General features: G+C 47.9%; 2 protein-coding genes and 1 long non-coding RNA gene across 13 annotated transcripts in view; 1 reads left to right on the forward strand and 2 right to left on the reverse strand.

Annotated features, from left to right (window-relative positions):
• Nucleotides 1-27288, forward strand: part of LOC119167762 (glutaminyl-peptide cyclotransferase) — an 823023-nt gene that overhangs the window by 512911 nt on the left and 282824 nt on the right. The window lies entirely within an intron of this gene.
• Nucleotides 1-27288, reverse strand: part of LOC119167760 (uncharacterized) — a 310115-nt gene that overhangs the window by 6753 nt on the left and 276074 nt on the right. The gene's annotated exons all lie outside the window — the stretch shown is intronic.
• On the reverse strand, nt 10629-14984 carry LOC142765177 (uncharacterized). The gene is made up of 3 exons (XR_012884069.1): nt 14729-14984; nt 12364-12430; nt 10629-11446 (listed from the first exon to the last, which is right to left on the reverse strand). It is a non-coding gene; the product is annotated as an uncharacterized LOC142765177 (long non-coding RNA).

Genomic DNA, 27288 nt, shown 5'->3' on the forward strand with positions numbered 1-27288 from the left:
GTCTTGAGGCACCCTCGGGGAGAACTTCATACGTAACGTCACTGAGTCGGCGCAGAACTTTGTAAGGGCCGAAGTAGTGCCGAAGCAACTTCTCAGAGTGACCATGCTGTCGGATGGGAGTCCACACCCAAACTTCATCGCCTGGTTGGAAGGTAACCTCTCGGTGTGTAAGGTCGTAGCGGTGTGCGTCGGCAGTTTGGCGAGCCTGAATATGGCATCGGGCTAGTTGACGGGCCTCCTCGGCACGTTGAGTGAACAATGCAGCGTCCGTGTTGAACATGCTCAAGTTGTTGGGAAGGAGCATTGCGTCGAGCATTGTAGTGACCTCTCGACCATGAACTCAGCGAAATGGGGTGAAACCTGTACTCTCTTGGACTGCTGTATTGTAAGCAAAAGTTACGTAAGGGAGTATATCATCCCAGTTCTTGTGATCAACGGCCACATACATTGACAGCATATCTGCAATGGTCTTGTTCAACCGTTCAGTGAGTCCATTTGTTTGGGGGTGATAACCCGTGGTTTTCCGATGTTCTGTACCACTTAGTCTCAGCACTTCTTGAAGCATCTCTGCGGTGAAAGCTGTACCACGATCAGTAATTATCACAGCTGGCGCTCCGTGACGAAGTACGATGCTGGTGACAAAAAACTGTGCGATTTCGGCTACGGTAGCTTTGGGCAGGGCCTTTGTTTCGCTGTAACGCGTTAAATAATCGGTGGCAACCACAATCCACCGGTTTCCAGACGAAGAGGTGGGAAATGAGCCGAGCAAGTCAATGCCAATTTGATGGAATGGTGTCTTCGGCGTGGCGATACGCTGTAGCAGTCCTGCTGGTCGGACAGGTGAAGTCTTACGGCGTTGGCAGTCGCGGCATGTGCGGACGTACTGCTTGACTGTCTTCGCGAGGCGGGGCCAGTAGTATGAGCGGCGAATTCTTTCCAATGTGCGCGTGTAGCCAAGGTGTCCGTATGATGGTTCGTCGTGACAAGCATGTAAAATATCGTCCCGAAGCGAGGTCGGCGCAACCAGTAGGTAAGTAGCCTGGGTATGGTCGAAATTTTTCTTATAGAGGACTCCATCCCTGATGCAGAACGAGGCCAGCGAACGTGCGAAGTTCCGAAGAAGGCTGCGTTTTCGGCCTTCGAGGTAGTCAATCAGCGGGCTTAGCTCCATGTCGTCGCGTTGTTGTTGAGCCAGGTCGGTTGCTGACACAGAGGAAAGGAATGTATCGTCCTCTTCAACGTCCGCGTTCGTACTTCCAATCGGTGCACGTGAGAGACAGTCAGCACCAGTGTGTTTGCGTCCTGACCTGTGAATGACTGTAACGTCAAATTCTTGCAGCCGAAGGCTCCAGCGTGCTAGACGACCGGAAGGGTCTTTGAGGTTGGCGAGCCAGCATAAAGAATAATGGTCGCTAACTACCCTGAATGGTCGACCGTATAAATAAGGGTGAAATTTCGTTATAGCCCAAACAACGGCTAAGCATTCTTTTTCTGTTGCAGAGTAGTTTTTCTCGGCAGATGATAGTGTTCGACTTGCATAGGCAATCACGCGCTCTAAGCCATTTCGTCATTGAACCAGTACAGCTCCAAGTCCGACGTTGCTGGCATCCGTGTGTAGCTCTGTGGCAGCATTATCGTCAAAGTGACCAAGTATAGGTGGGGCTTGGAGATGGTTTCGTAGCGTGTCAAAGGCGTGATGCTGATCATGACCCCACACAAACGGTACGCCGTCTTTCGTAAGTTAATTTAAGCGGTTCAGCGATTTTAGAAAAGTCTTTGACGAAGCGTCTGTAATATGCGCAGAGTCCCAAAAATCGGCGAAGGTCGCGCTTGTTCGTTGGGACAGAAAATGCGGCAACAGCTTTCGTTTTCTCAGGATCTGGGTGTATACCGGTGTGGCTGACGACGTGACCAAGAAATTTCAGTTCCTCGAATGCAAAGTGGCATTTCTCAGGTTTGAGAGAAAGTCCAACTGTTCGAATCGCCTCAAGAACTGCCTGTAAGCGCTGGACGTGCTGCTCAAACGTGTCCGAGAAGACGACCACATCGTCAAGGTAGACAAGACACGATTGCTATTTTAGCCCAGAAAGAACCGTGTCCATCATTCTTTGAAAAGTAGCTGGTGCCGAGCATAAGCCGAAGGGAAGGACCTTGAACTCGTAGAGTCCGTCAGGAGTAATGAAGGCGGTCTTTTCGCGGTCGCGCTCATCAACAAATATTTGCCAATAGCCGCTGCGTGGATCCATGGAAGAAAAGTAACGAGCATTGCGAATGCGGTCCAGCGAGTCGTCTATTTGTGGTAAAGGATACACGTCTTTCTTCGTGATCTTATTCAACTTTCGGTAGTCGACACAAAATCGCAGAGTACCATCTTTTTTTCTTTACTAACACAACAGGGGACGCCCACGGACTGGTCGATGGCTGGATGACATCGTCCTTGAGCATCTGCTGGACCTGTTGGCGTACAACGTCTTGTTCTTTTTGCGAGACTCTGTAGGCATGCTGTCGAATGGGTCTCTCGGTAGGCTCGGTGATAATACGATGCTTGGCAAGCGGTGTTTGGTTAACTTTGCAAGTCGTAGCGAAGCAGTCCCGAATAGAGCCGAGTAGCTTCAAAAGACGTTCCCGTTCTGCGGACGGTAGACCCTGGTTTATGTCGAGAGTGCTTGCGAATGTCTTAGCGGAATCGTCGCACGACGAAAGAGCAGATATAGTTGAGGGACCAAGGACGTCGGCAATATCCTCAAGGTATGCGATCGCAGTGTGTTCGGTTAGATGGCGATACTCCTCGCTGAAATTCGTGACTAATAGGCAAGCCTGGTTTCTACTGGGCTGAACAATACCTCGGGTAACGCAGATTTGTTGTGCAAAAAGTAGGGACAAATTTCCTTCTGCAATTACAGCATCGGGGACGTCTTGGTCACATTCAACATGGATAAAAAGGCTGCTGCGGGGAGGCAGAGTAACAGATCCGGAGGATACACGTAGGGCAGCCTTCGATGAGCGAGCGTTTTCCGGTTCAGGATGAAACGGGTCCTCGAACGACACCTGCAAGTCTCGTAGGTCAATAATTGCGCCGTGTTCGCGAAGAAAGTCCAGCCCCAAAATGAGTGGATGGGAGCACACAGGTAATACGAGGAAAGACCCTGTGAACGTCGAAGCAGGGACTCGAACACGGGCTGTGCACATTCCAGTTGGCGTGACGAGGTGGCCCCCTGCCGTGCGCAACGGCGGTCCTTGCCAAGGGGTAGTTACCTTCTTCAGTTGGGATGCTAGGGCGCTGCTCATAACCGAATAATCGGCGCCGGTGGCGACGAGGGCAGTGACGACGTGATTATCGACGTGTACGGTGATGTCGGCGGAAACAGTCTTATGACTTTCGGAAACGACTGGAAAGTCAGAACGGTCTTCGTCTGGTCTTTGCGTCGAAGGAGGCTCTTTGACAGTTCGTTGGAACGCGGCGTCACCCCCAGGAGCCGCGGTTTCTAGTTTCCCCTGTGAGGACTCGGTGACCGGCCTCTGAAAGGAGCATAAGATGACGAGGGAATGCTAGGTGACGTGGAGCGGCGAGATGATGGTGATCGTGATTGGGGGCGTTGACCAAGGCGAGGAGCTTGCTGGCCCGTAAGGTACGCTTCGATGTTGCGGGGACGCTCACCGTAACGCAGGCACCGAGCATCAGGGTGAAAGCCCCGGAGACCAAGTTGGCGGTACTGGCAGTTACGGTAGATGTGACCCGCTTCGCCACAGTGGTAGCAGAGTGGACAGTTATCGGACGTACGCCACACGCTGGCCTTTGTGGCGTTCTGCCGCGATCCAGACGAACGATAAGTTGGTGCACTCGGAAACCTTGAGGCGGGTGGCAGGGTCGAAGAGGTGCCCTGGGATCGATGGCTAGCCTGATTCATTCTCCCCATGGTGGGATCAGGGCCATGTGGTGTAGGAGATCGCAGAGCCGCCACATAAGTCAGCACAGGGGCCTCAGGCCTTGTTGGCGCGAGTGGGGTGGCCACCTGTCGGATCTCATTTCGAATTAAGTCTGCGAGAGCACTTACGGGTGGTTGGGGTCCCGCTGCTTGGAGTTGGCGCAGCTCATCCCGCACGACGCTTGTTATGAACTCAGCGAGGGCATGCCTCTCGCTGTCAGCCCCGATAAAGCATGCAGCAGGGGTCACGTCGTGGCGTTCATACTGTGACGACCTATACTGGAGAGTACGCTCCATTGTGGTTGCCTCATTTATGAATTCTGCCACAGTCATCGGTGGATTGCGCCCAAGTCCGGCGAAGAGCTGCTCTTTTACCCCACGCATTAAATGCCGGACCTTCTTTTCCTCGGACATTGCAGGGTCAACACACTTGAAGAGTGGAAGCATGTCCTTGACAAACATCGAAACTCTCTCGTTGGGTCGTTGGTTCCGAGACGAGATAGCCTGCTCCGCTCTCTCTTTCCTTTCAGTGCAGCGGTTCGCATCACGAAACTGTTGGCTGAACTCATGCCACGTCGCAAAAAAAACCTCGTGATTCTCGTACCACGTTTTGGCAGAGTCTTCTAACGCAAAGTAAACTCTCCGCAGCTTGCGAGCTTCATTCCATTCGTTGATGTTGGCAACTCGATCGAAGTGGTCAAGCCAGTCGTCAACATCTTCATAAATGTCTCCATGAAATAAGCGTGGTGTTTGCGGCGCATGAAAAACATGTGGGAGAAAAGAATAGGCGTCGTTGGTTTGACTGGCCTGGTTGTTAGTTGAAGTTGCCATCTCGTCTTGAGAGAGGGAACCGTACTAGGGAGATAGTCCTCGCAGGCGGCGACTGCTTCTTGCCGTGGGAGCTGTAGCTGTCTCCAAGTAGCTCGGTGGGTCGGCTGAAAATCTGCAGCCGAGGCGCATTTACCCAGCACCTCCACCAGTGCCCCGAACGTAATAACAGACAGCGACAAAACGACTTCTTGCTTGCCCTCAGACCAGGACGCAAAAGCCCTCTTCTTTCTTCACTTTCAAGAGATTCTCCTACAGTTGATGGCTCATACCCATTACCTGTGACAATATATATATATATATACATACATCAAGGCCAACGCCTCTGTCTTTCAATGCCTAGTGTCCAGATCTGCTATTATTGTGGAATCCATGGCATTTTAAGCTCCTGTTAACAAAGTCGACAGGCGAGGCTATAGTGATGACTTGGAAAGGAACGAGTTCCAAAACATCGCCGTTCACACAAGCATTGCTCACCATCTGCACAGTACTTCGATACAGCTGGTCCTTACTGCTTTTCGCTCTCCTTCAACTACGGTAGCTGATCATTGGCCAGAAAAGTACAAATTCTGGAGGAAAAGGTGAATCTTATGGCCTGCATCAAGCTCCCTCAGAACATCCGACAAGTGTAATATGTGTTGAGGGTATATAGAAAGCTAGTACACAGCTTCCTTGGATTGCATGTGGCATGTTCCGTAATCTTTTTCTTACAGTTGCGTGTTTTGCGATCATTTAGGTTTCCGAAACTGCACAATTTTCCCAGTTTGTTCGGAGCTTTAAAAATGACGCTGATAATTTCATTTCATTTTATTACCTTAAAAAGCCCAACGTGGGCATTACATGAGGGGTGGGCTTACATATGTTCATTATACAATAGCTGGAAATAACATGTGTAAGAGCATTATTAAACACGGTATGAGTAATATGGGTACATGATTCTGCAATGTATACAACCAGTTGGAATGATGAAAATGACATCCAGTAGTTTTTATTCTGCAAAATGATCGGATATTTTTTGTACGAATGTGGGTGCGCTGGTTTGGGGGGCAATTTCGTGGGGCAGGCTGTTCCAATCTGTGGCTGTGCGAAAAAAAAAAGAACCTGAAAAAGTTGCAGTATGAGTATGGGGGCAGCCCACTTGGTTCATGTGCCGAGTACGATGCGACGTTCGGCCAGCGGGAATAATGTACGGTGGTTGATTAAGGGAACCATGAAAGAACTTATGAAAAAGAGATAGGGATGATACACGGCGACGAGTAGCAAGTGTCGGTAGTCCTAATTCATTTCGCAAAGACGACACACTGACATGATATGAATATTGAGAATGTATGAACCTTGTAGCACGGTTTTGTACAGATTCGAGAGCGTTGAATAAATATGTTTGGTGGAGGCTCCATACTACACATGCGTATTCGAGCTTAGGGTAGATTATGGTTTGATAGGCTAGTAATTTCACATAATTTAAAGCTTGTTTTAGGTGGCGTTTAAAGAAACCGAGTGCCTTATTAGAAGATGAGATGACGTTAGTAATATTGCTACGGCATGAGCCGGGTTGTAATATGTGCCGGGTAGGAAAAAGGGGAAGACAACGTTGCTGCGACTGCCGAACTTCATCCTCACCCTGTAAATAAATTCACATATCTTTCAATTCAACCGTAACAGTTTTGTGGTGGAGGCGCTGGGTAATCAACCAAGCAACACGACGCTTCAAGCGCCTGATCTACGACGAAGCTGCCGCCTCGCTGGACTGCCCCCGTTACCACTGGCAGCTGAGATATCTCATGGGGAGGAAGGAAACCGGATCCCCGCAGCTGCAGACCTACCAGTCACAGCAGCACAGCCGCGCACATTCGGTGGTGAATCTGGCGAGGACGTGGATGCTTGGCTCACACACTACAAACAGGTGAGCAAATACTACCAGTGAGACGCGGCGACCCAGCTGACCAATGTAGTATTTTTCTTAACGGACACAGCACTCGTGTGGTACAAGAACCACGAAGATGCCCTCACGTCATGGGATCGCTCCTTTTCCGAAATAAGAGCGTGCTTCGGAGACTCCGTAGCTAAGAGAAAGCAGGCGGAACAAACGTTACTGCAGAGAGCTCAGATCCCAGGAGAGACTTGCACGACCTATGTCGAGGCAATCTTGAAGCTCTGCAAGATTGTCAACCCTTTTATGTCACAGGAAGACAAAGTTGGCCACCTGTTGAAGGGCATTGCCGAGGACGTGTATCAGTTCCTCATCAGCAAAGACAGCCTTGCTACGGTAACCGACATCATAAGCCACTGTCAGACATTCGAGACCCTGAAGATGCGACGTATCACTCCCAAGTTCGGTCGCCTACCGAATGTAACCACCGTGGCAAGTGTTGACAAATACACGCCGCTTGATCTCACGTCGATAATACGCCAGATTGTTCGAGAAGAGCTCACTCAACACGCTCGCCCGACGCCGTACGAAGCTACACCTGCACCGCCTCCCTCTCGCCCTCCCGTGTCAATCACTGCAGCAGGCATGATGACTACAACTACAGGCCACCCTCATCACCGAGGTCACAGCGCAATAACTACCCGCTGCCGAGGTACGAATACCGCTTCAGTTACCCTCATCGGCCATCCAACACCTATTACGACCCGAACGAAGATGTACTCGTACCACCACCACGTCAGCGCAATGCCTTCCAGGAGTACAACGCATACCGCCAGGCCCCTGTGTGCTACCGTTGCGCTATCGCCGGGCATATAGCTTGGTTCTGTCGTCGACAGAGAGAGCCGACATCCCGATATCGTTCCCCATCAGAGTTTCCGCCAGTGGGCACTGGTCACAACGGTCATTGGCCCGCCTATTCTAGGAGTACCTCACGGTGGGGAAATCACCGTCGCAGTTCTCCCGCTTCTGACCGTAGTTTGAGGCCTCCATCTGGCCGACTGCATCGTTCCCCTTCGCCAGGACTGCATCGCCGGGACGACGCCTGTCATCACCGCCGCCGCCGGGAAACTAGCTAGCGCGACCGATGGAGGTGAGGTCGCACAACAGGATTTGCCTCAGATGCCTCCGCCAGTTATAATGTCCAAGAACAAGATACGTGTGGAAATAGATGGCTTTTGTACAAGTGCTTTGGTGGACACTGGTGCTACGATATCAGTTATGAGTCTTTCTTTCAAAAGTCGCATTGGCCGCAAAGTTATCTTTTCTTGGGGTGAATCAACAAGGTTTTGTAGTGTTGGTGGGGAGGTACTTCATCCTGTCGGAGTTTGTGCCGTCAATGTCTTATTCGCAGGAAAGGTGTTCCCAACAGAGTTTCTTGTGCTGCAACATTGTACCCGCAATGTGATTCTCAGTCTTGACTTTGTCCAAGGATGTGGCGCTTCCGTCGACTGTAGAAGCGGTGAAGTTTCCGTCAGCGGTGACATTGTTCCTGCCCTCGTAGATGAGGCGCCGGAGGCCGCGAAGGATGCTCTGATTGTTTCCGATGAGCTGACAGTGCCGCCATGGTCAATGAGGTCAGTTGTGGTGTTTGCCCCAGAATCTGCCACATCTTTTGACGCCATCGTTGAACCTGCAATCGTTCAGTGTGCTGAAATGCATACTCGTCCCTCGTTGTTTGGTATCTGTTGATGAAGGGGCGACCTTTCTGTGCGCACTGAACTGCTCGCCAATGCCGGTTGTGCTCCTTCGAGGATTGAAGCTTGGCGTCTTCGATGATTCACCTGAAGGTTCTGTAGCGGTCGTTAACGATGAAAGCGAGAAAGGTACAGTCTCTGGCAAGCCCAGTTGCTCTTACGAGTCGCAGATCTTAGGCATGATTAGCGCCACTTTGCGGTCACACGAGCAGCAGACGTTACGCCATCTGTTGAGGCGACATGCTTCTGTGTTTGACTTTTGCCAAGAGGAGAAGCGACTACCTTTACCATGTTCTCGCGCTCACCATAGGATTGACACCAGCACTACCCATCCGATCTGACAAAAGCCTTACCGAGTGTCGTCATCAGAACGAAAAGTTATTGCCGACCAGGTTCAGGAAATGCTGAAGAAGGGTGTTATTGAAGAGTCCTGTAGCCCGTGGGCAGCACCAGTCATCTTGGTTAAGAAGAAAGATGGTGCCTGGCGGTTCTGGGTTGATTACAGAAGGCTCAACGCCGTGACCGAAAAAGATGTATATTCGCTGCCTAAGATTGACGATGTTATTGACTGCTTACACTCGGCTTCGTACTTTTCTTCAATAGACCTACAATCAGGATATTGGCAGATATCTATGCACCCTTTAGACAAGGATAAGACCGCATTCGTGACGCCTGATGGACTGTACCAATTCAATGTGATGCCGTTTGGGCTTTGCAACGCCCCTGCCACTTTTGAAAGGTTTATGGACTCTGTCCTTCGTGGTCTTAAATGGGAGGTGCGCTTATGATACCTGGATGACGTCGTCATCTTTGGGCATACCTTCGAAGAGCACAGCGTCCGTTTAAGCCTTGTTTTAGACTGTGTCGGAAAGGCTGGCTTGATTTTGAACTCTAAGAAGTGCCGGTTTGGGGAACAACAGGCTTTAGTCCTCGGTCACCTAGTTGGCAAAGATGGTGTCAAGCCGGATCCCCGCAAAATCGAAACAGTCCGCACATTCAAACCACCCCAGACACTGAAGGAACTTTGCAGCTTCTTGGGTCTATGTTCCTACTTTCGCCGCTTTGTGCCCCGATTCGCGGACGTAGTACACCCACTGACGAGCTTGTTGCGAAAAGACAGCCCATTCGAATGGACACCTGATTGTGATGCCGCATTTTCTGAACTGAAATTTCTACTAACATCTGAGCCTATTCTTCGTCATTTCAATTCTTCTGCTCCTACAGAAGTGCACAGTGACGCAAGTGGAACTGGCATCGGAGGTGTGCTTGTTCAGCGCCAAGATAATGCAGAGCATGTTGTTGCTTATACGAGTCGATCTCTAAGTAAGGCTGAAATGAATTATACGGTGACAGAGCAAGAATGTTTAGCAGCTGTATTCGCCATTAAGAAGTTTCGATGTTACATCTACGGGCGTCCATTCATGATTGTGACAGACCATCATTCATTATGTTGGCTTGTTACCCTCTGAGACCCTTCTGGCCGCCTTGCTCGATGGGCTTTACGCCTTCAAGAATTTGACCTCAGCATTTCGTATAGAAGTGGACGACAGCATTCGGACGCTGATTGCCTTTCTCGCTTACCTATGACCACGACGGAGGACAGTGCAGATACCTATGATCATGACGGAGGACAGTGCAGATACCCTTGACATCTGTTTTGCTGCGGTCTCTCACACGTTTCCTGATGCCAATATCTTCAAACGAGAACAATTGAATGATTTATCTTTAGACCCATTGATCGTTGACGCTCGCAATCTCAAAGGCAGTGGTCACTTTCGCATTCGTGATGGACTGTTGTGCAAAACGAATTCCTCAGCAACCGGCGCACCTTATTTACTGGTTGTACCTCAAAGTCTTCAATGTGACGTTCTCCGTGCGATGCACGACGATCCAACGTCGGGACACCTTGGGTTCATTCGCACCCTGCATAGAGTGCAGCAGCGTTTTTACTGGCCCCGAATGCGAGATTTTACAAAACAATACGTCTCGAGCTGCGAGAACTGCCAGCGTCACAAATGACCTACCAGTGCACCGCACGGCCTTCTTCTTCCCGTAGGACCGCCTACTACGCCTTTCGAGCAAGTGGGCATCAACCTATTGGGCCCGTTTCCGCGATCTTCGAACAACAACCGCTGGATAATAGTGTGCGTCGACCACCTTACCAGGTGGTCGACGCACCATCTTCTACAGCTGATGGCGTCGCTGCCTTTTTGTTACGCTCCGTTGTTCTTCGCCATAGTCCACCTCAAGTAATCATCAGTGACCGTGGTCGCCAATTCATCGCAAACACTGTGGAAAAATTGCTTCGCCTCTGCACTTCACAGTTCAGACATTCCACAACATACCATCCCCAGACGAATGGTCTTATAGAACGTACCAATCGAATTCTTACTAACATGCTCGCAATGTACGTCGTGCCCAATCACAAAAACTGGGATGAGATTTTATCATTTATTACTTATGCATACAATACAGCGAAGCACGAGACCACGGACTTCACGCCCTTCTACCTGCTCTACGCTCGATCACCACGCAGCTCCCTTGATACATTCCTCTCATTTAAGCTCTATACCGATGAGTCCGAGGCCGAAACAATGTGCCGGGCTGAAGAAGCCCGCCAAATTGCTCGCTTGTGCATACTGGCATCACAAGATCGCTCCAAGCAACAATACGATCAACGCCATGATGCCATTTCATTCCGCAAAGGTGAATTCGTGTGGTTGTGGACCCCCCAACGAAAACCTGGTTTATGTCATAAGTTTTTACCGTAATACACAGGCCCCTATGTCATTGTAGATCGCTTGACTGACTTGACATATGTTGTGGCACGCTTGACGACACCTTCTCGTCGGTCAAATCGAACGCAGTTGGTGCACGTGGCTCGCCTCAAGAAGTTTCATCCCTCCAGTGACATAAACTCGCCCAGCGGGCTTCGTCTGTGAACCGGGGATCGCTACGATATGAGCCGGGTTGTAGTATGTGCTGGGTAGAGAGAAGAGGAAGATGGCGTTGTCTGGTGCGGCCTGAGGACTCCATCTTTACCGCGACTGCCGAACTTCATCCTCACCCTGTAAATAAATCCAGCTCTCCTTTAATTCAACCATAACAATATGTACATTCCAAGACAAATCATTAGTTATGTTAACACCAAGATATTTGTAAGAGGACGCAGGTTCTAATGGTATGTTATTGATTGCGTATAAATAAGCCAGAGGGTTACGTCGGCGGGAGAAGGTCACAACTTTGCATTTATTTGGGTTTAGTGTCATTAGCCAGCAATCACACCATTGTTGCAGACAGTTGATATTTTCCTGAAGAGAATTTCGGTGAGAGGCATTATTACTTGTTTTGTAAATGACACAATTATCCGCAAACATACGAATATTACAGGTTACATGAGAAGGCAGATCGTTAATATATATTGACGTGCGTATGTGCCAGTGGTGAGGACAACGAAGGAGCGCGAGTGTCTTTTGCCCTCGGCCAAAGACAATCGCGTTCCTTCGTTGTCCACCCCACTGGCACATACGCGCGTCAATATTGAGAAGAGAAGAGACCCGAGAACAGATCCTTGTGGAACTCCGGAAGTTACTTGCAGGGAATCAGATGAGCTGTTGTTAATAAAGACAAACTATGAGCGGTTATGAAGGAATGCTTCAATCCATCGCAAGATGTCGGGGTGTACATTAGCCAAAGACAGCTTTAGCAGCAATCGTTGATGTGGTACCTTATCGAATGCTTTCGTGAAGTCTAAAAATATGGCGTCTGTCTGTAGGTTAGTATCTAGATTAGGGTGAAGATCATGTAGAAACGTTGCCAATTGGGTTTCGCAGGAAAACCCTTTCCGAAATCCATGCTGTGGAGGATGAAAAAAGTTATTCGAGTCTAAGAATTTCATGATTTCTGTATAAATGACATGTTCTATGATTTTGCAAAGTACGCTTGTTAACGAGGTGGGGCGATAGTTAAGTGGGGAGCTTATTACCTGATTTATAGACTGGAACAACCTTTCCCACCGTCCAATCATGGGGTATGATGCCAGTGGAAAGTGACTGGGAGAACAATAGACACAAATAAACAGCACTGATATCTTTAGTATTTTTTAACTTTTGAGTTTATGTTATCGACACCGGCTGAAGATGACAGTTTAAGATTGTCAATTAAAGACAAAATACCATGGACATGGAAATTTATCGCTGGCATGGCATTACATGTGCTCGTAGCTGTAGAAGGAAACGGTAAGCTTTTTTTGGAGAAGACTGACGCAAAAGCTGCATTGAAAATGTTAGGGCACTCCACATCATCGACCATTTCCCCGTTATCGTTAACTAGTGTGTTGCTATTTATATCTCGAGAGTTAACCACCTGCCAGAATTTTCTCGGATTGTTGACCAGCATCTTAGGGTAGATCTTCGTGAAAGAATGATTCTTTCGCCTCGTGGACAGCTGACAAATATGCGCGTTCCATTGTACAATATCTATTCTATGTGAATCCGTTTGTGCTACCTTTTGCTGCTCAGTATAAACATTTCTTTTTGTTATCCAGCTTTTTTAAAGAATTGGTGAACCATAGCTTTTCTGGCTGCGTTCGTAATGTTATTTTTCTAATGAACCTATCTGCTAGGCTGTTTATTTTTTTTTAAACCTTTGCAAATTTGTATGGATGGTGTGTTCATTAGGAGATGTTTCAAATAAAGTCAGGAATTCACGCAAGTTATCACGGATTGCTTCGTAGTTCACTTTGTGAAAAAGATGTATAGTTTTTTTTAACTGTCAAGCGTGGAACTGCCACAAAGTTAAGGATGCATGAATAACCTTATGGTCACTAATTTTCTGGAGATAGGTGATTGACGATAATCTGTCAGGTTGATTTGTTAGTATTAAATCTAATACGTTAGCTGTATCTTGTGTAATGCGTGTTGGTTGGGATACAAGTTGAGTGAGATCAATGTCAAGCAAACATCAAGAAAATGTTTCGCTTCTATATGATTTACTAAGTGGGGAGCTAAATTGTGCCAATCGATATCTGGAAAATTGAAGTCTCCGAAAAGGAGAAGGTCAGCCTTGGGGTGCTTAGATGTTATATCACAGAGTACATTGTTTAGCTCAGCGGCAAAATCTTGGCTACCGCGAGGGGGTCTGTAGCAAACGCCCACAAGTACTGATTGTGGAGGGGCGTGACAATGAATGAAAAGTAGTTTTAAGTTGGACTTGATACTAAGAACGGAGCATGATAATTGCTGACTGACAAGGACTCCTCCTCCCCGTGCATCCGTACAATCAGCACGAAACACATTGAAATTAGGCAAATCAGCCAGAACTTCCGAGTCTGAAATGTGGTTGCCAAGCCAAGTTTCGGAGAGAATTAGCATGTTGCTTTTAGATGTTAGTACAAGGTTGGACACTTGTTCGCGTTTTGAAATGAAGCTGCGTATATTAGTTAAGATTACTGAGATAGGAAGACATGACTCGCCTGTTACTTTCGGACAACGGTTTATTTTTATCCTGTCAATTTGTTGCTATGCTTCTTTTACCGTCTGAGAAGCGTCGTCGTATATGTAGCACTTTGGGCCCATAAATAGTGTTTTAAAATGCGAGGAATAGGGCGCTGATTTCTGTTTAGCGAAGGCAGCAAGGTGTTTACGGGCGTTCCTAACTGCTGGTGAAAAATCTTTGGCAACACTAAAGTCAGTGCCTTTGAAGTTACACCCCTTTGAAAGGACAGCTTCTTTCGTTTTATGGGACACAAATTTAACTATAATTGGGCGCTTGCGATTACAGAAGTGCCGACCAATTTTATGTGCTTGCACTATTTCCTTAGGCTCAAGTCGTACACTGAGGTAGTCGGAACAGTGATTTAAGATAGTTTTTTCGGAATCCCATGAAGATTCTGATGCAGACGGATCTGGAAGGCCGTAAAAAACCAAATTATTTCGCCTAGACCGGTTCTCAGCATCGTCTACACGCGCTTTAAGTTTATGGATCAGCTGCGCCGTACGTTCGCTGTCTGTCCACATGGATTGCATGTCGGCTTTGGTAATTACCCTCTAGGTCTGTCAGCCTCTTACTCAAAGTGTCCAGCAATGCGGTCGTAGCCACAGATTGATTTTTGAGATCTTCCATTTCAGCGATCATCTTTGCCTGACCAGCGAAAAGCTTTTTTATTTCGGCAAGCACAGCGGCATTATCTGGACCAGGATTACTTTCAATCCTGGTCCAGCGATTAATAATAGAGATCTAATCACACAAAGACACTCAGAAGCAATGTAAAAGCAGCACTGCAAGCTCGGTAGCTGCACGAAACAATAATTAGTTGTTTTCTTAGCGAAAAGAAGATGTGGTTGACAGACCTGCATGATGAACAGGTTCAGAATAGTGGACCGTATCGTGGCAATGCCACTGAGCCCATAGCGCGCCGGGGGGTAGTCGCTGTTCCTCTATAGGCAGCTGGCTGGTTGTTGACGATGGCGATATGGTGAATGGCATCTCGTCGAGAATCCATGTTTGGACTTGTGGCGCCGCTGAACGGGACGATTGGTTGTCCATTCCAATGTGCAGATTCATGACATAGCAGTTGCTCGAGCGCTGACTTTTTTTAATGTTGTGGGAAATCTTGTGCAAGTAGGGCATAGCTGCATACTTCTTCCAGGCATTTATAGTGATTGAGGTACAATCTTGGCGATCTGAAGGATTTTAGAGTAGGAATTCTGCGACTGACACCAGGAGGTAATCAGGGTAGCCTGCTTAGGTTAGGCAAGCCTATTGGCAGTCGAGGCTTGTCCCCATTAAATGTCGACAAGATTTGCACAGAGCAATGTCGAGGCAGTGTCTCACAATACTTCTCTTGACTAATTTTGTGTGTGACTAAAAAAACAGCAGCAAAGGTTTGTTTCCCATATTGTCACGGACGCCACTTGACAGTCATTACATACCGCCACAATTAATGCTGGCTATTGTCGCTGAAAAACTTGTCTGGTCGCCTGGGCCGTTGGGTGTGCCATTAGCAAAAGTACGATTTTGAAACATCTGCGAGTAGGCCAAGAAACACCAGGATGCTGATGCTCTTTCTCGCTTCCCGCTACCACTGTTATCGAGTATGTTTGCGCATTGCTCATCACGTAGTGCCGACACTGCGTCACCCCTCATATTGTCCCACTGAGGGGTTACTGACACACTAGCTTTCAGTCACTACATCCACTTTGCCACACGCCAGCGTGATAATCCATACTGCATTATCCAATGCCTAAGTGGCAGATCACCTGCTCCTAAAGCCAGATTGTGTTGACCACTAGGGCTTATTGACAACCATGTGCTCTATCGTTAGGTTTAGACGACTGACAGACACCGCTGGGTTCGAGTACTTCAACGTTCGCTACGTCATCAAGTCCTCGAAGCCTTTCATGGCGACCCAAATACGGCCACTTCGAGTTCCACAGAAACACAGCCACATCAAGAGGAGGAGGAAGAAAGTTTAAGCGGAAAGACAGGGAGGTTAGCTAGCATCAGGAGATGTTTCTTTTGGCCTGGCATCTCTACCCTTGTGGCCAGGTACGTTGCATCATGCCCTCTGTGTCAATGACGAAAGCAACCAACTTGATGTCCTGCTGGCCTATTGCGACCCATTCCATGTCCAGAGACACCTTTCTTTATCGTTGAAATAGACCGAGTTGGACCTTTCCCCATCACGCCAACAGGTCATCAATGGATAGTGACAGAAGTCGGTCACCTGACACGGTACGCAGAGACCACTCCTCTACATACAAATTCTGCCTCACGTGCTGCAGATTCCTTCATCAACGACATTGTATTACATCATGAGGCATCTCGTGTCCTTCGGAGTGATCGCGGCAAGACACTGCTGTCCATCATCATTTAAAACCTACTGAGAACTTGAGGCACACTACATAAGACGACGTCAGCCTACCACCCTCAAACAAATGGGCTGACAGAGAGATTTCATCGCACACTAACAGATATGTTATGACTACACAGTACCATCCACTGTTAAAAGGAACACTACAATGAGCACTGTTCACAGCCAGCCCTCTAATAGCAAGTGGATAAAAAAACTATTGATTTGATATGTGTGATTTAACATCCCAAAACCACTGTATGATTATGAGAGACGCCGTAGTGGAGGGTTCCGGAAATTTCGACCACCTGGGGTTCTTTAACGTGCACCCAAATCTGAGCACACGAGCCTACAACATTTCCGCCTCCATCGGAAATGCAGCTGCCGCGGCCGGGATTCGACCCCGCGACCTGTGGGTCAGCAGTCGGGTACCTTAGCCACAAGACTACCGCGGCAGGGCCAAAAAACAATATATATATATATATATGTAGATGAAATAGATGATCAGAGTTTCTTCTGGCTACCGTAATAAAAGTTATAAACTTCGAGAATAGTGCAGTATACGAAACAAAACAATAAAATATTTATTTAATCCTAACAGTTTCGGCTGGTGGACCAGCCTTCTTCGGAGGATCCTCCGAAGAAGGCTGGTCCACCAGCCGAAACTGTTAGGATTAAATGAATATTTTATTGTTTTGTTTCGTATACTGCACTATTCTGGAAGTTTATAACTATATATATATATATATCAAATAGATGAGCAGAGTTTCTTCTGGCTACCATAATAAAAATTATAAGCTTCGAGAATAGTGCAGTATAGGAAACAAAACAATAAAATATTTAATTTCAACAGTTTCGGCTGGTGGCTTCTTCGGAGGATCTAAGTGAAATGACACAAGCTCCCGTAGCAGAGGGCCACCCTTACAGTTTGAAGACCCCCAAAACGAAAAAAAAAATAAAAGAAAAAACGAGACAAACGGCAAACAAGGCAGCAACAGACAACAAGAACAGGAAGAAGAGAGGAGCGAAGGAGAGCCGCCGGAAGCGGGCGGGTAATCCTTGCATTGTTACTAGGGATAGATAAGACGCGCCGTCAGCGAAGGCGACCAAGGAAAAGGGAAAAAGTGGAACATATTGCCGCTTACTCGCATCCCACACATGGATCAAGTTAAAGTTCACGTGGTTCGGCGGCTGGCCCGCAGCATCGGGCCACACACACAAGAAGCATACGAGCCGCTCCAGCTTTAGGAAAATATTGACCATGATGGAAAGCTAATGTGCCCTCTCCCCCCTCCCCCTGTCTGCCACACTTGCAGAAAAGTGTACAACCAGTCATACTGAAAATAAATGAATGGGTATTCTTTAAACGATGAACAAACAAAAATGTAAACAAAAAATAATTTTAAAAATATTTGAAGTACTTAAAAATAAAAATAGAATCTAATAATACTAACACGTGCCGGTTGATGCACGTAGCATCGAATTCGTTTATTTTCACGTTATATTGATTATCCTATGTGTGTGAATTTATGTATGTATAAATAAATTGAGTAATTCACTTTCTGTGTTTCACGAAACTTTGTGGAGGCACGTCAGTCGCTCAGGGCTCTCGTTGATTCCGTGGGTAAGTGATCTGAATTTCTTTATGAAGTATGACGCCCGCTGTTCGCTCTCCCGTGTGTTCTGGAGGCCGGATTGTAGGAGTATGACACGCGTTCGAAAGAGTGACCAGGAAGAAAGGTTGATATGTTTGGAGAACAGTAAATTGGGGAGGCCCTTTACATGTGCCCTGTGGTTGTTGAAACGCAAACGGAACATGGTTTCCGTGTGTCCAATATATTCCTGTTTGCACACCTCACAGCGAATTTTGTATACCACATTGGCTGAGTCGCACAAGTTAAAGTCGTCTTTAATTTTGCACACATAGTCTGAATAGGAGGCTGCGGCCGTATCTGTGGTCACCATGTGTGTGCACACCCTGCAGCGAGGTTTCCCGCATGGTCTACAGCCCTGATGGTGGTCGGATTTGTGTGTTTTCGCCCTGACCAGTAAGTCTCTCAGGTTTTTATTTCTTCGGTAAACCACCTTGGGCGGAGTCTGAAAAACGGCATAGTGGCGACTACTCTGTTTAAGTTTGTTGAAGTGGCGGGTTAGTATAGAATTCACCCGAGGGCGGCGGCTGAGTATGTAAGGATTAAATTTGCCCCTGAAGTTATATCTTTATTTCCGCCTTTTTCACCCATTGTTGATTCTCGGTCCAAAGAGCGAGCGCACTCAATTGCATTGTCAATCATTTTTTCGGGGTGCTTTTGACGCAAGAAGGCTGCTCTCAATTCCTGTGCATGGGTGTCAAATTGCGTGATTTCATAGCGAATTCTTCTGTACCTGTGGGCTTGAGAGTAAGGAGCACCTGTTTTACAGTGATGGGGGTGACTGCTGTGGAAATGCAGATACTGTTGGCAGTCAGTTGGTTTTCTATGCAGGGAAGTAGATATGGTGGTGCCACTGAGTGATACAGTGACATCCAGGAAGTGAGCACTCTTCTGCGAATACGTGTGCATAAATGTTATCGAAGAATGCAGGGAGTTGAAATCGGAAATGGATTTGGAAAGATTATGTTCACCATCAGCCCACACGAAGAATATATCATCGAAGAAGCCTCGGTAGAATATCGGTGTGAACGGAGAATTTTCGAGGAAAGGAATCTTCAGAGAGGCCATGAAAATATTTGCGTAATTTGGGGCCATTTTAGTTCCCATGGCAGTTCCGTTTACAAATTTTCATCTGCAAATTGGCGAAGCCCTTTTTCGATGTAGTCAGTCCTGTCGAATACAACCACAGCACCACCCTTATCAGCTGGTTTAATAATGATGCTTTGGCTGTCGCTTAAACAGCACGAAGCCTCCAGCTTCTCTTTAAACAGATGGACCCTACCGGGCAACGCAACGCTGCGGATGTGCTTCACGTCGACTCTGCCTTTTGGAATGTGTTCCGCAGTTTTATCAAGTCAAATACCTGGCAATCGACGACCACCGAATAGAGCGGGTCCATCCGAACGTTTTGACACAAAAAACCTAGGCGAGAGACTCTTTCTGAAGCTTTTTCGATGTGAAAAACCACCTGAGTTACAAGTGTGCCTAGCTAAGCCTACACCAACAAGACCGACGCCAGCCTCGAGAAGGGTGATCAACGGTGCCGAGTTGTAAGCCAAGGGATTGGAAGCACCTCCGAAATGGACATAGATGATGCAGAAGTGGGGGAAACTCCAAGTAGTGATACCAGAGAGGACGATAGCGATCCAACGAGACGAGACGCTGACGGCGACGTGGAGGGCTGGATCGAAGTCACGTATAAAAGGAAGGGCCGTGTGAGCTCTGGCGAAGAGACAGCACAGAAAGGCACGCGCTCGAGAAGTCCGTCGCGCAGAGGTGGGAAAGCATCATGAGCAAGATTTTACAAGCAAGCAAGATGCCAAGGCTACCTGCAGACGACATCAAGATAATCGTCAGACCAAGAGACGGGCTGAGCATTAGACACACGTGCAGAGCTAGCCTTGACGAAGTGATACGGCAAGGGGCAGGGGTGAGCAACGACGAAATCTTCACGATCTGCACCAACCCTACACAAAATATCCTGGTGATCAGCACACCGGATGAGAAAATGGCGACGAAGTTCATCAAAATCAAGGATTTAAAAAATCAACGGGAGGAAGTACGAGACCAACGCGTGCGTCTCGGCGCCGGAACACATGGCCAAGGGGATAATCCGCAACATTCCCCTGAAGTACACACATGATCAGCTCATGCATGCCCTGGTGAGCTCGAGGAACCCTTCATTGGCGTACGCCAAGAGACTGGGGAGCACGACCACTGTGATACTACTGTACGAAGGCAACAGGGTCCCCATGTGGGCTTACTTCAACAGCATCATGATGAAAGTTTCCCTCTACCGGAAGGAAATAGACTTTTGTAAAGAGTGCGGGAGGCTCGGGCACAGGCCTGATGTGTGCCCAATACCAACAGACAAGTTGTGCCCGGCGTGTGGTGCCAAAAATCCTACCAGAGACCATGAATGCACTCCCAAGTGCAAGCTCTGCGGAGACGCACACCCCACGGCAGACCGGACTTGCAGGGCTGAATTTAAGACGCCATACTTCGTAAAGCAACGAAGGTGGGCTGCGAGGAAAAACGAGGAAGAACTCCAGTGGGAAGCCGACTCACCAGACGAGGACACCTGGGGAAGCAGCAACACACAACCAGCCCGTCAACCCACATCAAGGTCCAGATCCAAGTCCAGGCTGTGAGCCTGGGGACTACGTCGCTTGGGGTCAAGGTCCAGAAGCAGACCCAGGACCAGGAGTGGGCGGAGATCCACCTCGAGGGGAAGGACGCCCGAAGGGACAACGAAGCAGCAAGGAGAACAGAAGACGCCAGACAAGGTGGGCTGGTCAGACGTAGTGGCCAATCGCGATTCGGCAAAGTCCGGCAATAGTAGTAACGCTAGGGATAATTACAGAGATATAGAGAAACGCGTAGAGGAATACAGAACGGAAAACAAGCTACTCAGACAGGAGCTAGAAAAAGCAAAAAAGCATAACAATAAATCAGCTAAAAAAATTGATGAACTACAGCAATCACTTAATAAAATACTCATGAAAATGCAGATACAGACGTCGCCTTCGTTGACCGCCATCGCGGCCTTCTCCACGCCAGCGACCAATACCACAGGGGAGAGAGAGAATGAGGAGGTAAAAATGGTAGCAGTGGAAACACAGCAACCAGGCGCCAAGTGAAAAATACCATGATGAAGACCAAAGAGCAAAATGACTCAGAAAAAGAGGTCAAGAGGCCCCGTTCTAGCACGAAAAAAACAGACGTCCTCGAGAACATGATAAACAAACTGTCGGACAAAATGGAGAAAATGTTCGAGATGCTGGTCGTGTGACTTAGCGACAGTGAGGCAGAGAGTAAGGCGCTGGCACTAAAATACGACAAGCGGCTCGAAGAGATAGAGAAGAAAATTTCTTAGACATGGCGGGCACCAAAATGAGAAAACTCGTCATATGGCAGTGGAACTGCCATGGCTTTTCTAATAAAAAAGCATCGATGGCGCAACTAATCAAAATCACCACAAAAAGAAAAAAACCTGACGTGATCATTTTGCAGGAGACATTCGACCACGCCAAAATTGCTGGGTATGCCACCCACAAACAACGCACAAAAGGAAAGGGGAGAGACATAGTCGTGACCACATTAGTGAAGAAGGGGCTAGTTGCTATCCCACACATTTCGAAGCAAGTCACGGATATCAACCACATTCTTATAGAAGTCATGTCACACAGCAAAAAGGAGAGCAGCACTTTTGTCCTAAACGTATACAGCAGCCCGTCTAAAAAGGGCCTAAAGCATAATTTCGAAGAACTAATTAACGAGGCGATGAACATCGCAGGCGACAACCGACTTGTTATTGGAGGAGATTTTAACACTCCACACACGCAGTGGGGATATGGGCACTCGTCGAAGAAAGGAAAAAACCTTGCCGACCTCATCGAAAAGGCCAAACTAACCATTCTGAATGAGCCAGCCTCGCCCACCAGAATCGGTGTAGGTCCGCACAGGGACACCACGCCGGACCTAACCCTCTGCAAGAACGCCGGGCGAATTACATGGGAAAACACCTTTGAAGACCTCGGAAGTGATCACAGGATCCTCAGCTTCACCCTAGGCAATCCTCCCACCAGGAATTGCAAACGGACAATCAGGTGCCTAGATTGGAACAAATTCCGCAAAAGCAGAAACGAGAAAGAACAGGGACCTATCGAAAACATAGAAGAATGGAGCAGGGAACTTCTACGAGACGTTGAAAAAGCCACAACCGAAATGGAGTGGGATGACTGGTTGGCTCGACGAGAAGAGGAAGATGAGTGTGGCGAAACCCTCTCAATGTGGATGGACAGCAGGCTTGCACATTTTGTCGAAGCCAAAAAATCTATTCAGAAAGGGCTGCATAGGCAAAAACACAATCGAAATTTAAGGAGAAAACTCGCCGAGCTAAACAAGCACATCGAAACACACTTTACCCAGCTATGCCATCAGGAATGGGACGAAGTGTGCGATGCCATGGACGGCAACATAAACACAGGCAAGACATGGAAAATCCTCAAGCACCTGCTGGACTTGTTGGCCACCAAAACGGCGGTGAAAGCGGAAATGACCAAGTTAAGACACAGGTATAAAGAGAATATCCATCAGATGGGTGATGAAATCGTCAAGCTCTATCTCAGCAGACCCCCGGCAGTCGAACACCAGGAATACTCGGGTTCTCCTAACGAAGATCTTGACAGAGACTTTTCACAGCAAGAAACCAGGGCAGTCCTGCAGACTATCAAGACCAAGTCAGCTCCAGGTCCCGACAAAGTGTCCAACAAGATGCTCTGGAACCTGGACAACCAGGGAACGAGCCACTTGACAGACTTCATCAACGAGTGCTGGAGAAACGGCAAGATACCCGACGAATGGAAGAAATCCGACATGATCCTCATTCTTAAGCCGGGTAAACCGAGAAATCCAGAACATGCGGCCCATCTCCCTCACTTCTTGCGTCGGTAAAGTAATGGAGCATACTTGCCTGAACAGGGTTAACGGCTCCTTGAGCCTAACAACGTATACCGCAGCAATATGATCGGCTTCAAGAGGGCTCTCCACACAAGATGCCATGATACAACTAAAAGAGCAAGTCATAGACCCCATTGGACGAGGCATGAGAGCAATAATCGGGCTAGATCTAAGGAAGGACTTCGACATGATCGAGCACGCAGCCATTCTAAAAGGAATTGCGCAACTCGGCCTAGGCGAGCGCACGTACAAGTACATCAGAAATTTTCTTACAGGAAGAACTGCCACGGTTAGACTGGACGAGGAGGAGAGCATCCAAGTGGACATGGGCAGCCCTGGCACACTGCAAGGGTCCGTCGTGTCACCGATGCTGTTTAACCTCGTCATGATAGGATTATCAGAAAAATTAGAGCGAATCGAAAGCATCAATCACACAATTCATGCAGACGACATTATGATTTAGACTACGCAAGACACCAGTGAAAGCGAGATGGAGAATAGACTTCAAGAGGTGGTGGATGCAGTCGAGAGTCATCTGGATGGCACCGGATTGGAATTCTCACCGGCCAAATCAGAACTGCTACTATACCACCCCAAAAGACTAAGCATACATTGCAGAAACGTAGCAGAATTACACAAAAGAATCAGGATGACCACTAGAAATGGCACGGCGATACTTTTGGTTCAGAAGATCAGAGTCCTGGGTCTCTGGATGGAAGCCAGGGGAACCAATGGGGAAACTATATCGCGCCTGGAAAAGAAAGTCATGGCAGCCGTTAGGCTAATACAAAGAGTGTCTAATAAACGAAGGGGCATTAAAGAAACGTTGTACGGCTGGTCCAGGCCTTCGCGATCAGCCATGTCGCGTACGTAGCGGCATTCGTCTACTGGAACAAAGCCGAGAAAGACAAAGTCGACGCGCTGATTAGAAAAGCGTACAGAGCTGCGCTGGGTCTACCGCAATACACAAAGAACGAAAGGCTGCTACAATTCGGAGTACATAACACGCTGGACGAGATCGCTGAAGCACAAAAGATAGGGCAACTCGAACGATTATCTGGAACCATGGCGGGTAGAGAAATCATGGAAAAGATCTCCATTAATTGCCACGGAATGAAAGGTCCCAAGGTGCAGATTCACCCGGACGTCCGGTCCGCGATAATTACGGAAAACATCCCAAAAAATATGCACCTTGCACAGAACTTTGAGAGACGAAAAAGCCGCACGAAAATGATCTTTAAAAACCATGGCATGCGGGAGGGTGTGCTTTTTGTAGACGCCGCCCGGTATTCCCGAAATAAAGATATCAGTAGTAGGGTTGTGCATGGCTCCTTCTTCGCAATGGCGGTCATAGACACAAAAGGGAAGACCTTGACCGCGGGCTCCGTAAGGACCAGATCGTCGGAGGCAGCGGAAGAAATGGCCATTGAACTGGCTGTAGTCAATGGTCGAAAACACGACAGATTAAATAATCATGACTCTAAGATGACCATTAAGAATTTCACAAAGGGATGGGTCTCCACCGAAGCAGCCAAAATCCTGAACCGCAGAGCAGAAGACTTCGGGAACGGCAAAATTGTACCCAAATACCTCAAGTGGATCCCGGCGCACATGGAGGAATTAAACATCGAAGACACAATCATCCCTCAAAACCTCAACGAGAAGGCCCACCGAACCGTGCGAGAACTAACCCACCACGACTCGGATAGTGACGGCCCGGCCCTCCGCACCCACCACAGACGGGGGGATGACTCCCGTGGAGGCGATGGGGACGATGGAGGTGATGACAATAATGAATATGCGATACAAGACGACAGAGACAGACTGGTCACGTATCATGACATATTGGCACATTATAAGCGACAACGAGAAAAATATCCGCCACCACACAAACAGCTAGACAGATCTCATGAAACAGATTGGCGAAGATTGCAAACCAGAACCTTTTTAAATCCAATACACCTGAACAGAGTAAATTCCAAACAATACCCGCAAACAAGCTGTACCCTCTGTAAGCACGAACACGCAGATATGGCACATATTCTATGGCAATGCACACAGGTCACTATAATATACCGAGAGGACAATATAAAACCGGACCTTCTCGAGGAGCGTTGGCTAAGTGCGCTGACTAGCTCAGATCTGCACGACCAACTGTGGGCAATCCAGCGGGCCCGGACAGCAGTGGAAAGGCTACACCTCACCGCACAAAACGTCGGGGTAGCCTGAGCCCGGGTTGGTAACCCTGCAGGGTTTTCTTTTTTTTTTTTTTTAATAAAGTTTTTCCGTCTGTCCGTCTTTAAACAGATTGTTACAAATGGGTCGGTGCTTTTCTTGTTCCATAATTATATCACCTTGGACGGCTGAAATGTACATGTCTAGATACTTGTCTCGTTGTTCACCTGGAGTCCAAGGTTTATCTGAAAATTTATTTTGTTGCGTGCTGCTTTGATCATGAAAATATTCTTTCAGACGCATGGTTCTGGCAAAGTTGTCCAAATCTTGGTAAACTTTAAACTCATCAATTTTGCCAGAGGTGGGGCAGAGGGTTAGACCTTTTATAGCAGCTTTGTCTGCGCAGGTGTCAAGGATTTGCTGGAAAGGTTAACCACATTGGTGACATTGGTGCTATTTTGGGGAGATTGATGAGAGGTTACAGTTTGATTTGTATACGTTGTAGGAGGATTGCCGGCGGAGTATTTTAAAGTCGGCCACGCGCCGTCCCGCTTCAATTTCTTGTCTTTCTTGCCCTGAATTGTCAATCTTTTTTTTCCTTCGTATTTGGCCAGCTTTTTTGTTTCTGACAGCGTCAACCTTGACTGTTTTAGCCGCGCCTGTTCTTCCTCTTTAAGTTCCGCCGCCCTACGTGTACTGTGTTGTATTATGACCTGTGTAAGCCTAATAGATGCATCTTTTAAGGTATTGCTCCACTGCCGCTGCTCATTTTTGTCGAAGTTAATCATTGCGGGCTGCAGCTGAACAGTGAGACCCTTTGGTGCGAATCCCGATTACCTAAATGTTTCCAGGTTTGAAGCATGCATTTCAAACCTCACGCACTTATCAACATTCTTTCTTAAGGCCATGAAATCACGAGACCAACATCTGCTGGAGCGGGTTGTACCTGACGGGTTGCTGAGTCAGACCCTGCATGAGATAGAAGCACTGTCACCAACAGCCTCTGGGTGGCCCCGAGTTGTGTTGTAAGGGCTGTTGCTCCTTGATCTACGAGGAGCACCACTCGGCGCTCGTGGTTATGGTTGTCGGCTCTGGCTCCTGCTTGCTTCGCGGATGCTAGGGAACTCACTCCAGGAAGGAAAATGTTCTCTCGGTGGGCTCAACAGGCCTAATGGTGCATGGCCCAGGCAGGTTGATGGCGACCTTACCATATTTCATAGAAGTAGGATTTCAGGTGGTTGGCGATGAAGGCAACACCCTCAAAACTTAGGTGTATACGATCGGCCACCAGAACCCGGCCAGGCGGAAGCCATTCCAAAAGGTGATCGATGTAGAAGAGAGTACCGCTTCAACGACAGTGAAATCGAAGGAGGTGGTTGAAGCGGCCCGTTTATCTGTTGAAACGTACGGCACAGGGCCGGTTGAGGCACGCGCGCCTGCGGTCTGGGGCCCTCGGTAGCACCAATGTGGTGAAGATCTTCTTAATCTTTGGGCGCTGCTCCACGATTTGGCTCACCATGTCCTTGTATTTCTCTAACACTACTGTGGCTGGGGAGGAGGCTATGTCATTGGTACCTATGTGTAACACCAGAGTGGTCACTGTGTGTGGAATAAAGTCCAGCAGCGAGAGTGCTTCCTGCATAAACAGTCCAGACTGAGTCACGAAGACGGGTGTGTTTGTTCGACAAGGGTCGAAATGGTTGAACAGGTACTTTGATTGAGAGTCACCGATGATGGCTGACGCTGAGGGATGGTGAGGGAATTTCCATGTTAACTGTTTCCTCGCAGCACTTGCAGTAGCCATGAATTAAAATAGATGAAATAGATGATCAGAGTTTCTTCTGGTTACCGTAATAAAAATTACAAACTTCGAGAATAGTTCAGTATAGGAAACAAAACAATAAAATATTTATTTAATCCTAACAGTTTCGGCTGGTGCGCCAGCCTTGTTCAAAGGATCTGAGCGAAATGATACAAGTTCCCGTAGCAGAGGGCCACCCTCACAGTTTGAAGACCCCCAAAACGAAAAAAGAAAAACAAAAGAAAAAAAACTAGACAAACGGGCGAACGAGGCAGCAACAGACAACAAGAAGAAGAAGAGAAAGAGGAAGAAAAAAGGAGCAACGGACAGTCGCCGGAAGCGGGCGGGTAATCCTTGCATTGTTACCCGCCACTTCAACATACTTAAACAAAGTATGCGGTTTTTCAGACTCTCTGCTGTTTTTCAGACTCCCCCCAAGGTGGTTTACTGAAGAAATAAAAAACTGAG

Source organism: Rhipicephalus microplus, chromosome 6, assembly GCF_043290135.1.
Source record: "Rhipicephalus microplus isolate Deutch F79 chromosome 6, USDA_Rmic, whole genome shotgun sequence".
Lineage (NCBI taxonomy): Eukaryota > Metazoa > Arthropoda > Arachnida > Ixodida > Ixodidae > Rhipicephalus > Rhipicephalus microplus.